This window comes from Microtus ochrogaster, chromosome 16, assembly GCF_000317375.1.
Source record: "Microtus ochrogaster isolate Prairie Vole_2 chromosome 16, MicOch1.0, whole genome shotgun sequence".
NCBI classification, from domain to species: Eukaryota; Metazoa; Chordata; class Mammalia; order Rodentia; family Cricetidae; genus Microtus; species Microtus ochrogaster.
Genome location: NC_022018.1, coordinates 46,252,896 through 46,265,643, shown reverse-complemented (window position 1 = coordinate 46,265,643; position 12,748 = coordinate 46,252,896).

Sequence of the window (12,748 nt, the reverse complement as noted above, 5' to 3'; positions counted from 1 at the left end):
AATTGCATTACAAAAAAAAATTAAATAAAAATAAATAATTAAAAAAGTTTGTCTTCAGCAATACACACAAAAATCTATTTACAGAATAAAATCCAAAATAAATACTGACATGGTACAAAAAAAAAAAAAAAGAAATGGTTTCTCATCTAAGAGGTCAGAAAAAAGGATTCTTTTTTTTTTTTAAACTTCCTGGTCATTCTTTTCTATTTTTAGCTTTTATACTTAACATGTGAATGCAGAATGAATTTATTTTAACACGAATCTATGTGAAGTAGACTCTCAGGTGACAAACATCTGTATGTATTGGGTTGCGCACGTGTGTGTGTGTGTGTGTGTGTGTGTGTGTGTGTTACTGATGATTGTATCTTCGACCTCATACATACTGCACCCCCCTGGAACCACTGAATTACACCCCAAACCCAATTCAGTCTTAGTCTTTCACTTCATTTTCAGTTTGGTTTGCTTCCTGGTTCTGTAGCATCATCACTTGGTCCTTGGTCTCCTAGATGGTTTGCCTAAAATAAAACGTTATTGCTTAAGACATACCTGTGATGCTTCACTATTTCTGTGTCCAGATTCATCCGACATTATCCTTGGCCCTGCTGACCACCTCTTGAGCCATTTGGCTCTTGTCAGCCATTCAGAAAGGTACCATGTGCAACAGAAAGGGTTTTCATTCTTATGCTTCCAGAAACAGCTGCCTAAGGAATCCATGGGTTGATATTCTGAGTGCCTGCCAAGCTAAGGATGGTACGAGACTCTCCCATCCCCAGCCTTTGAACAATGACAGACCTTCATTCATATTTTAAGCAAACATGATACTCCAGGATATAGAACTGAATGAGACGGTGCCTGTCCTGTGGTGGAAGGGTGGGGGTTCTCTCTCTCCCTTCTGGAGTGTTCCAGAGGAGCTGCCTAGGCATACAGTTTCATGGGATGATCTCATGGGAATCTAGATAATCGCATTCAATTTACTTAACAAATAGTCGTTGAGCGCCTAATATTTGCCAAGACCAGTGCTGGGTGCTGGGATACATGGCCTCAAGGAGCTCACTGCTGAGTGGAAGACAAACAAATAGGCGGTTCTACCAGGAAAGATAAGGCTAAGTACGTGAAAGCATTGGGCCTCAGATGCCGTGGCCTTCTGTGTTATCCATGCCAGCCTGCCACGCTCTTATCAGCTAAATCAGCCAAAAGCACTTCTTTTACATTAGAAGTAATGTAAGAGCCAAGGCGGTTGTCAGTTTGTTCACCTAAGATGTGAGACCTGATCTCGACTCCCTTGGGACTCAACTTCTAGAGTTACAGAGGAAATCGGCAGGAGCAGAGGCATGAATGAGAGAACAAGCCAGGCAAGGAATTCAAAGACGGGATGAGTGGATGATGTATTACTATTGCTGGGGAAACTCCGCTGGCCTCTGGGCCTCCTGCTAGTCAACGCCAAGAGCACAGCCTGAGAAAAGATAACACAAGCCAGTCACCGAAGACTGTTCCTCTCCTTTTATCCCAGTGACCCATATCTGTGGGCCCTGCTGATGTTTGTTTTGACTTCTTAACTCGGCAAACCAAGGCAGCTCTTGCACTGTGGGCTGTTTACCTGACAAATCTTTTAGGGATGAATTAGTGAGCTTCTGTGGTCACGTTAGTGGGGCACAGAGAACCACCCACAGAATACCGAAAAACAGACTCTCCTTACCCCAGATGGGAATTAAACCTATTGCACAACCTCTGGGGACCCTCCGAGGCCCCTCCCACTCACTGCGCATGCCAGACCACCATCTATTTTCAGAGTAAGAAGAGAGAAGACGGTGGAACACAATTCATAAAGACAGCTATTTTACAAGAGCCTCCCAAGCAAATCTGATGGAGGAATTGACAATGTTTTGAGAGCTCTTCTTTCCTTTGCCTCCTTCTTTTTCTGCTTTCTCTTGATTGACCCAGCAGTTGGATTTAGAACAGGTGTTTGCTTCCTCCCAATCCCCTTGAGCTGATATAGTCTCTGCCATCCCTTTCTCTTCAACTATCAGCTGAGTTCAAAAATGGAGACATCTTCTTATGCACATTGAACACCTGATCCTTCTTCCCCCGAAGAAGCAGTCTCCTAAATCTCACCATTCTCTTTCAACTACATAGTATTGGCATTCTAAAACGGGAATCGGGACACATTGGGAAGTCCCTCCTATTACTGTCCTGACTGCCTTCTCTCATTCTGACTGTCAGGGCTTGACTACACCCTCATGTCATGTCCTATTCCATCGTCAGAGATAATTGGAATCTGTTCCTCGTTGCTTTTCCTCTCTCCTTCAATTCATCGCAAACTAGAGAAAATAGCACCCTACTCAAGGCTCCTCCTCCCAGGTTTCTAGAAAAGAGAAAGCACAAGGAGTGATGTTTGTGAGCTGCCGAAAGTTCTGGATTTGCTTAGTGTTTCCTCTTGTGTAAAACAGGTTAATCCCTGCTGAGTTTCTTGAGCTGAGGTCCTCGGCGAGGCGATAGTGCTCATTCTGCTGTAGTCACTGGCATGCATATCACTGTTTCATTTTTGTTTGTTTGTTTGTCATTTTTCTTCTTTGTTTTAAGTTGTCATTGAGTCAAGCAAAAGTTCTAAACAAGTGCTGTGGTTTCTCTTCAGAGCTGGTAATGTGAGAGAAACAAGAACAAAAGGTAATAAAGGCAAGAAATGCACAGGGAGAAATAGGTCTCTGCTATTTAATCTGACAGCTGAACTTACATGCTCATGCTCTCACAAACACACGAATAGTGTACATACGTTTGTGTATACACATGTATATACTTATGTATGTAAATAAATGTGTATGTGTTATATGTAATCTGGAATTCATCCTTAGCTTTAACCTTTTTCTCTTTTCCTCCTAGGGCTCTTTATTCTCTCCCACCACTCGGAATCTGGTAACTATACTTTGTTCTGTAATGTACCAGCCTAAAGAGGTCTTAAGTACCTGTAAATGTGCCTGGGCATTGTGGCATGGAAGCACAGGAAAGCCTTACACACACACACACACACACACACACACACACACACACACACACACATGCGTGCCCAAGTTGCCTTCCCCAGGCTTCAGTGACTAGGAATCCTGCTGTACAGAGACCAATTATGCACCCAAGAGGAGGAACCAGACCCATGCCCTCCCCTCTGTCTCCCTCTGAAAGGTTCATTTGATAAAAGCATGCCACTGATTAGGTATTTACACTTTGCATGCCAAAGATTAAAGAAAATGAGCAATATTGTTTGCAAACAACTCCCTATCATTACTGATAGGAATCTGCAAAAGGAAGTTTGGTGAGTGGCTAGGGTTTTTGCTTATAAATTTGGGCTCTTAGTCTTTGATCCCTCCAAGTATGGTTTTATGCATCAATTTCCTACCTTAGTCAGGAAATCTTCTGGGCTCTAGTCCTATAATACACTACAGCTGATAATACTCAGTGCCTCTGGGATTTGTAGTCTAATGGGGGCAAGCAGAAAATGAATGAACGTACAAACTCTGGGAATGGATGGGCGTCAGGTCTGGGTAAAGGATGAAAGGGGAGGACTGCTTCTTGAGAAAGGTGAGCAAATGAGCTATCATCCCTAATTGATGCCTTCTGACACAGACTTGCAAGGAAGGGGAGTTAGGTGGATATCCAAAGGACGAGGATCTCAGCCAAGCAAGTAACAAGCCCAGTGGTCTGGCATGAACGAGGGCTCCTGCTGTTCAGACAAAAACAAAGAGGAGAACAATGTGTGTAGCTCATAAGGAAAGAAGGCTGTAGAACTCAGAGAAGCCAGGAACCCATCATCACATAGGGATTAATCCATGGTTAGGAAAGTGCGTTTAGTTTTAATCAAATTGACTGCTATGGTTAGAGTTGAAAGCAGATTTAAATTAACCCCCCACCACACACACACACACACTAACACACAATGTAGGACCTCAAGCATGCTCCACAAATGCTCTACCTATACGCTATATCTCCAGCCTCTTTTTATGGTGAAATAGGTCTCCCTCAGTTGCCTAGGCTGACCTTGAACTTGTCATCTTCTGACTTCTTCAGAAGAAGAGCAGGCATGCTGTCATCACCATCAGGCCCAGCTTAACTCAGGAAGCTTAAAAAGTATCATTTAATCTACTTAGGGAAGAGCTGATTGAAGAGCCACGGTCAAAGAGCAGAGAGCAGGCAGATGCCCATTTCCACAGCGCAGTAGATGGGGAAGTGGCTATCATGGGGGACGCATCAGGCCATGCAGACTGCTTTGCTCACTCCTCACCGTACCCAGATAGAAGCTCACATTACCCCAAAGCACACACAAAAGCTACATCCATCACTGAGTACCTCAGCCCAGATTTCTGTGCGGATGCTGAGGATGAGGCACAACCACACACACTATAACAAACACACTAACAGCATCCTTTGGCTTCTTTCTCTCTCCTCAGCACCTGTTTGGTACACGGCCTTCTTCTTAATTGCCACTCCCCCACCCCATGCAAAATTTTGGGTTGCTCTTTCCTCTACTATGCAAAGATATTCATCTTTACCATAGTTGTTACAACACCAACCATGAGCAAATGCCTCTGCTATTTGGAAAATAAAGTACTTTTCTGTTGACATCTGCTCTCACCTTTGGGACAATGTAGAAACCACCCTCTGTTCCTTAAGAGTGTGTTTTCCTTCTTCCTCACAATCCAGACAGCTCATCCAAAGTGATTTTGCCTCAAATAAATTCTGTTAGAAACAAATGCGTCAATAATAAAAAAAATAAGAATAAATTAAAATGATATGAAATTAGGAGAAGGATTACTAGGGACTGAGGAGGATATGGAGGAGACAAAGAGCAAAGACAAATGGACATAATCTAAATGTATCTGGCCCATCACATCATCTAGTACATGCTAAATGCCCATCAATTGCTATTACGTGGTTAATAAGAACAAAAACACAAGCACTCTTGCAAACTGTTACTTATTCTGTGAAAAACTAAGAAAGGAGTTTGAAGGATCTTAAATAGGAAGAAACGATAAAGAGCTGGAATGTGAATTGTTGCTTTTCTGCCCCCTCTCGTCCTTACTCCTTCTTCTTGTGTAAGGATTAAGATCAGCCAACTTCCTGTTCTTACTACTGTGCTGTGCTTTCCCAGCCAGTATGGAACCTCTCTTTGAAACTGTAAGCCAGAATGAACTCTTTTTCTTTAAGATGCTTTTGGACATGGTATTCCATCACAGCAACAGGGCAGTTCAGAATCCACCTTTCAACTCTGAGAAATCATTGCACGCATTGGAACATCCCAGCAAACTAGGCATGGTGACACATATCTATAATCTCAGCACGATGGAGGTGGAGGCAGGAGAATTAAGAGTTTAGATCAGTTTGGACCCCATGAAATGCTACCTACAGGGGAAGGGACTCTATCACATTACACCTCAATAAGCGTGTGCAATTATTATATAACAACTGAAAAAGCAAATATAGCTATCATAAAAAAAAAACAAGTAAGGGGAAGGGGTATTAAGTAAAGTGCTTGCTGATTACGTATGAGCATATGAGTTCGGATCGCCAATACCTGTGTGAAAATTCAGGCCTATACCTGAAATCTCACAACCTGGGAGGAAGAAACAGGAGGACCCTGCCTCTGGCCAGCTATCCTAGCTGAATCCATAAGTTCCAGGTTCAGTGAGAGACTTTGTCTCAAAAAACTAAGGTAAAGAACAATAGAAGAAGACACCTGACATTAATCTCTGGCCTCACTGTGCACACACACAGAGACATACACATACATCTATACACACACACGTATATACACGCACGTATACACACACACACACATAATTCCACTCACTGAAATTTTCTACATCTTACCACACCAACAATACTTTGTTGTTTCTGTTAGTAGCTCTTTCTCATGCTGCTGTTCTCCTCCAAAGTAGTTACATTTCCTCACAAGGCAACCTCGCTTATCTGACACTCACCTTAGCCTAGACTCCTAACACCTAGCAAATACTGATAAAATCAACAAAATGGACAGAAATCTCTATCACTGTATCTCATAATGCAGTGTATCACATAGACTTGAGACTGATGAGTTTTTGTTGGGTTACTTGCTTGATTTTTGGTTTGTTTGTCTTAGCTTTGATCCACAGCCAAACTAGGACCTCTGACTTCAGAGCAGGATGCCTAAGTTTAAATCTCAATAGATCTTCACAAAGACAAGAGTAAAAGACACACCTTAATGGGAAGTAGCCAGCTAGCTGAGTGTCTGTGCAGTATTCTCAGAGCAGAGCTATTAGAGTTCCACAGACCACAGGATTGTCTCTGGGATGAGGGTCAATCTGTACACTCTTCTCAGCGACTGAGACATGCTACTCTTGGTGCCACTCCAGAAGAGGCATGTCCCCTAGGGACTGTGATCACACAGAAAAGAAAATGAATGAATTTACTGAGTAGTTTCCGACTGCTTTGGATTGCTTTCAGGCAATGTACTTCCACCATCTCCCTGGCTATGTCTCTTTGCGATATAGAGTTGAAGATGGGACAACCAGCAGGCAACAGTGACATGGGGTTCTAGAACAGAGCCTGGCAATGCCTACCTTCATGGTCTCTGGCATCTAGCCTGATCTATGTGTAATACTAAGTACTAGAATCTAGTTTGCTAATGTAAGTACGTATATATAAAATAAAATTAAAACAAAGACTCTTAGGGGGTCATCCCTAATTGCTAAGGTAGGTAGAATTATGAGCTGCGTGTGACTTAACACTGGGCCAAACATGGCTTTCCAGTCTCCAGACTATCATGCAAAAAGCCGATCTTACACTAGGGAGCATAGCTAACTTTTGGTGACTCAATAAATCAACCTTGGAGTGTTTCTTTCAGGGTTGTTTTGTCTAGCTCACTGTACAGAAATGATGTTTCTTAATGTTCCTCAGGATAGACAGGGAATGAAGTCTCATCCTGTACTTTTGTTTTAACCTCCTGGGACCTAGTAACACTTCCTGCTAAAGGTTTGTAATATTCTCTCCCAGCCTTAGCAGCTACAATACATTTCAAATTGTCATTCTGTCACCCCATTCCTATTCCTTATTTTAAAGGCATTCAAAAGAGAAGTACTTGTAATTCTATCTGAAAAGTCCTAATGAGATGCTTGGATCCTGAAACAAAGGCTTAATGAGTAAGCTCTTGCTTGAGCACCCTCAGGATGTTGACAAGGTCCCTCCACGCCCCTGAGTCTCCCACCATGAGCTGGCAGGGCTCCTACCACCCAGCAAGTGATAGACAAACGCACTTGAGATGTCTTGCCCCCAGGGAGAATACAAACAGAGAAGGCAGAAGGCAGGGCCACCTCCAGAGTGGTGGTGTGATGAGGGTTACCTTCTAGCTTGTGGGGGAGGGCTCCCACTCCATTTGTCCTCACTGAAACCTTGGCGGACAAGCAAGAGATGAGGTTCTGATCAATCACCTAAAGCTCTCGGCTTATATCTGCTAACATTATGCTTGTGGTATCTGTATAGTAATAGCTCAAAAGAGAAACACCCGTAGTTTGTTAAGCTAAAGAGCAAAGACTATCACTTTGGGAAAACAGAATTTTTAATAAAAGACAGATTAATTTGAGCTTCAGATTCTGTTAAAGAAGTCAGCATTCCTAAATCTAGATGTTCTGAATAAAGAATAAAATAAAGAATAAAAGGGAAGTCAGCTTCCCATGGTCTTTGACAGTATGTAGACCATGATGACAAAGATCTGGCCTTTTGACAAAGATATTGTGCCTTCTATATTTAGAATCACACATCCCTCTGGGAGAGGAGGCTTTCTGCTGAATACAGGTCCTGTAGAATGGAGATACAGCCCAGAGCCTCCTGGGCTAGTTTGAGCGATGCCATGCTCATGAGTCATCGTGGGGCATGCCTAGTCTTTGAGTTCCACCAGGAAGAGTCACTCTGCACTGTATACCTTCCTTCTGACACAGTCTGACTTCACTAGAGATTGAGCTTTTCTTTTTGACTTACACGGTCACTAAGGGAACCTCACTCACAAGCAGATAGCACTGGGTGGAGTTTAAGCCCAGCTTGTCTTGAGTGGAAACACCTTTCCCTGAGCTTTGCTGCCCTCCCACACTTTAAATCTATGGTGGTATTGAATAATAACCAAAGCTCCCTAGACTGGGGGTGGGTTGGCAGCAAATGAAAGAATTAGGGGAAGTAAGTTATAAGAGCGCAGAGACTAAGTGTCTGTAGAGTACTTGGCCGCAACTATATCATACAATCCCCTCCCCACCCCAATCTCAGGGAACATCTCAAAAGAGGGAGTGGGAAAGTCCCAGCCAGCCAGAGGTCAAGATGGACCAGATTGAAACTGTGTCTTCCGGATATGACAGGGCCACGGCACTCGTAAACTCAGGGCAGCTGTGACTGCCTGCACAAGGTCTGCTCAAAACCAAGCCAGTCACCATGCTAGCATATGAGTGGAAGGTGATGATGTACCCCTATTTCCAGCTGAGAAGCTATCAATCGCTGAATGCTTCTGGGGTAGGGAGCCTCAGTTTCCCTGAAAGATTGTCCATGCTGTAGCAGGTGCCTCATGCCCATGAGTATTTGGACAGTATAAACTGGAATCTGTGGGTTAGTAAAAAAAAAAAAAAAAGCAAAAGAGCAGCCATGAAGCCAGGGATGGGGGAGAAGAAGGGTGGTAGGGCTGGGGATGGATCTGGGAGGGGTTGGGAGTAGGAGTGGATGATGAATATGACCAAATTTTATTGCTTGGTTGTATAAAACTTTCAAAGTAAAAAAAAGTAACATTTTTATTAATTTAAAACAATCTAGAAAGAATTTTTTGTTTAACTTTTTTTATAAAAAAGGTTTTTCAAAGCAGGCTTTCTCCATGTAGCTCTGGCTATCCTGGAACTCACTCTAGTTCTAGCCTTGAGCTCAGAAAGGTCTCCCTCCACTACCTCCCAAGTGCTGGGATGAAAGGTGTGCACCACCACCAGGCAACCTAGCAAAAAAAATTTTTTTAAATGGAAGAAAGCATTTTTAACCCATCTGTACAGTTTTTATTACCTGCTAGCCTGAAAGACTTTGTGAGAAAAAAAAATGAAAATTGCTGGAACTACATGAGTTTGTATGTCCACAAAAATACACATTTTTATTTATTTAAGTTTTTTAATTTGACTATATGGGGTGGGGGGTCTTCTCACTGAAGCATCAGTGAAAAAATCCTCAGAACTCAAGCACATTGATGAATGTTCACTTGGACATTTGGGTCAGATAACTTGAATGAAAATAAGAGTCAATAGTCCATAGCAGGACAACAAATGCAGCTTCTTCTGTCTGCGGTGGTTGTGAGTCCTGCATCTTGTACTGATTCTGGAAACAGCCCACATCTGCTGAGGGTTGTTAAAGTGACAAGTCTGCACTTCAGGGAATGAGTGGCACTTATTAATCAAGGCTAGGGAAGACTTGGCACTCTCTCTTTTTCCTCCCCCCCTTAAGACAGTATTTGTATTTCCTTCCCCCTTTCAGAAGGTCCGTGATAATAAATGTCTATCTGCATTTATGGACAGGAGACATAACAAATTTCTGTTGATCGTGCCCTGAAAAAGTTCCTTCAAAGGCCAAGTTTTTGAGAACGACAATGTCTATGTCTCGGGTCCCAAATCTAATAAGGACCTTTGTAGCTACTATAGAAATGAATGGATGGTTTTGACAAGGTCACTCATGAGAAGTGAGCAGATACTTAAATTCATTAGCTTCAGAAAGCAGAAGATAAGTATATAGACTCCTGGGCACAAATTCCCAGTGCACCTTTGGGAAATCTGAGAACGCTCAGGGGAAGACTTTGAACAGATCAGCCAGATGGCAGGTGGCAATGTGGACTTTATCAGCTCATAATGAAGGAAGTCTGAATGACGTCATCTTCCTTGCAGTCATTTCTAATGGAAGAAAGTGGAATTGCTCCATCTAGTCTCTCACACACGCCTAGCTGAGCTTGTTAGCTGTGCTTCAGAATGCCCACCCCAAATGCAAGCTCTCCTTGGACAAACCTCCTTGAAATTTGTGTGTCAACCTTTGTATGACATCACTTTCCCAAAACTAGAAGATGGGACCACATAGAATACCGTGTCATGAGGCAGCATCATGTTCCTAAGGTTACCATTACCAGCCATGAGTTTTTAAAATTAGCTACCTAGCTTTTATTTATTCATCTTTATGTGATCATTTGTGTGCTTGAGGGTAGGTATGTGCATCGTGTGTGTGTGTGTGTGTGTGTGTGTGTGTGTGTGTGTGTGTGTGTGTAGGTGCTCAAAGAGGCCATAAGAGAATATCAGATTTTCCGAAGCTGGAGTTCGAGATGGTGAGCCACCCGGTATGGGTGCTAAGAACTGAAACTTGTCCTTCGGAAAAGCAGCCAGCACTTTTAACCACAGAGCCAAATCTCTAGCTCCCAACCACAATGTTTTTGATTAACTAATGGTACTATTGCCAACTTCTCTTGTGGTATAAAACCATCAATAAGATTGCCGTTTTGTAAAACATCAGGGCATGCTTTCAAGAGTGTGTTTATTTCCAGATTGCAGTCCTATTTAGTACAAAATAAGCCGCAATTATCTTTGTTCTTGACTAAATTTTATTCACAGTCACCGGTGCACTTATTCATTCATGATCTATTTCAGTAAATATTAATTAGTAGTCTTACCATGACAAGTCATTGACAGTGACGTGATCAACTCAGTGCCTTCCTGGGACGAAGAAAATTATATACATGATCTTATTTTCCTTTTCATATTTGTTTAGTGACATCAGAATTTTGAGGTAGAAAAGTGATAACTAAGTTTTCAATGTAGAAAGCAGTTCCTATTCCTTTAAGACAGATTAATGGACCCTCCATATTTTCCCATCAGACAATTCCTATTGAGTGTTGTCCTAATTTGCAATAGGATCTTTATTTTATCATTACCTCTCATTTCTACCCTGTAGCTGTGGATCACATCCAGCTCTGAAGATCAAAAGTGACTCCAGATGTTGTGAACTGTCCCCAGGAAGAAAATAAGTATCCCCAACAAGGTGTAGAAAACTCAAGCAATGGCTAGAGAAAGACACCTGGTATAAAGAGTCGGCTTCAGAATGGAAAATTACTGTTCTCGCCTTGAAGATTGAAAGTCGATGGTGAATGTCATCAAATATATAATCAAATCATGTTGCCTAAACGAGAGAGAGAGAGAGAGAGAGAGAGAGAGAGAGAGAGAGAGAGAGAGAGAGAAACTTAGCAGATACTCCCACTATCCAGGCCTTAATGCCAAATAGCAGAAACAACATCCATGTGGAATAGGTAACACACAGTGAACTCTCAGGAGAGGGCTAAGAAGAAAGGCCAAATGGGAACTGGAAGAAACACACCCCTAGGCCAGATGTGCACCAGGGGTTAGACAGAGCTCAGAGCAAGCTCTCTCCAAATGGTCAGAGCACTGAGAGATGTCCCTGAGCGCAGGAGTGGGAGGAAAATGAAAGCAAATGAAACTGTCCTACATCCGGAACTGCGGATGCGCTATGCGGCACTGTGGAGGTTGTTTCTGATATTTGGGAAAAGGCTGGAATGGAAGCAGGGTCTTCTCCGTTTCTCTGCTCTCCCTCTGGTTAGGTAACTGGCATGTTTTGATTCTATTCACTCTCGGTTTTCAATCTTCAAGGCAAAGCCAGATTTTTTCATATTGCATCTGCCTCTGAGGGAGCCACAGGTATACATGGCCTTAAAGATGGAGAATCGAGACAACTCAGAATCATTCCACATGCCTGGATGTGCAGCAACCACCAGAGAAGGAATGGGGATACAGAGAATAATCTCTCCTGAAGTACTGAGACACAGGACCTCCTGAGTCTGTGAACTTAGCAGGGGAGCTGAAATACCCCCTGGTACTTACATTGTAACCTGGGGTATAATGGCAAGGCTAAGCAAAGAATTACCTCAACGTCCTGCTTTGCTGGCCAAATCTCTCTACAAATAGTTCAACAGAAAATAAGAAATACCCTTTTTTGTGTGTACACATAATACTTGTCTCAATCTCTCTCTTTCTGATTCTTTTTTATATGCACAGTGCCTGACATTTAATGTGAGATTAAGAACAATGAACAACTAAGCCATAACTAGACCCTACAATGATCCAAATGTTAATGTCAACCCAAAGAGACTTTAAGCCTCCTCCCTTTTCTCTTCAATGGAATATTAGTAAATCACATCATAAATACACAAAGTTCAAGTTCTGGGAAGATCTAGAGAGGTAAGGTTGATGTAACATATAAAAATAAGTCAATGTAATTTCCATATGAAGGAAATAAGGAGAGGGTCATGACAACAGATGCAGAAAGTCCGTGATGAAATTCACCTATTAGCAAATTAGAAACAGGAGAACAAACTCTCTCAGAGTATAGGTTATTCTTCAAAGTGATAACATTGAACTCTTTTCTTCCATCACCAAAGGCAAAATAAGATCATCTACTTCTTATATTTTTATTTAGCAATATTGTAAAAGATCTACCAATTTTATAAAGAGATTCCATTAAAAACATAAAATTCTTAATATAGATACCAGCTTTAATTCTAAAGAATATATCTTTTTTAAATATTTATTTATTATGTATACAATATTCTGTTTCTGTGTATGCCTGAAGGCCACCAGACCTCATTACAGATGGTTGTGAGCCACCATGTGGTTGCTGGGAATTGAACTCAGGACCTTTGGAAGAGCAGGCAATGCTCTTAACC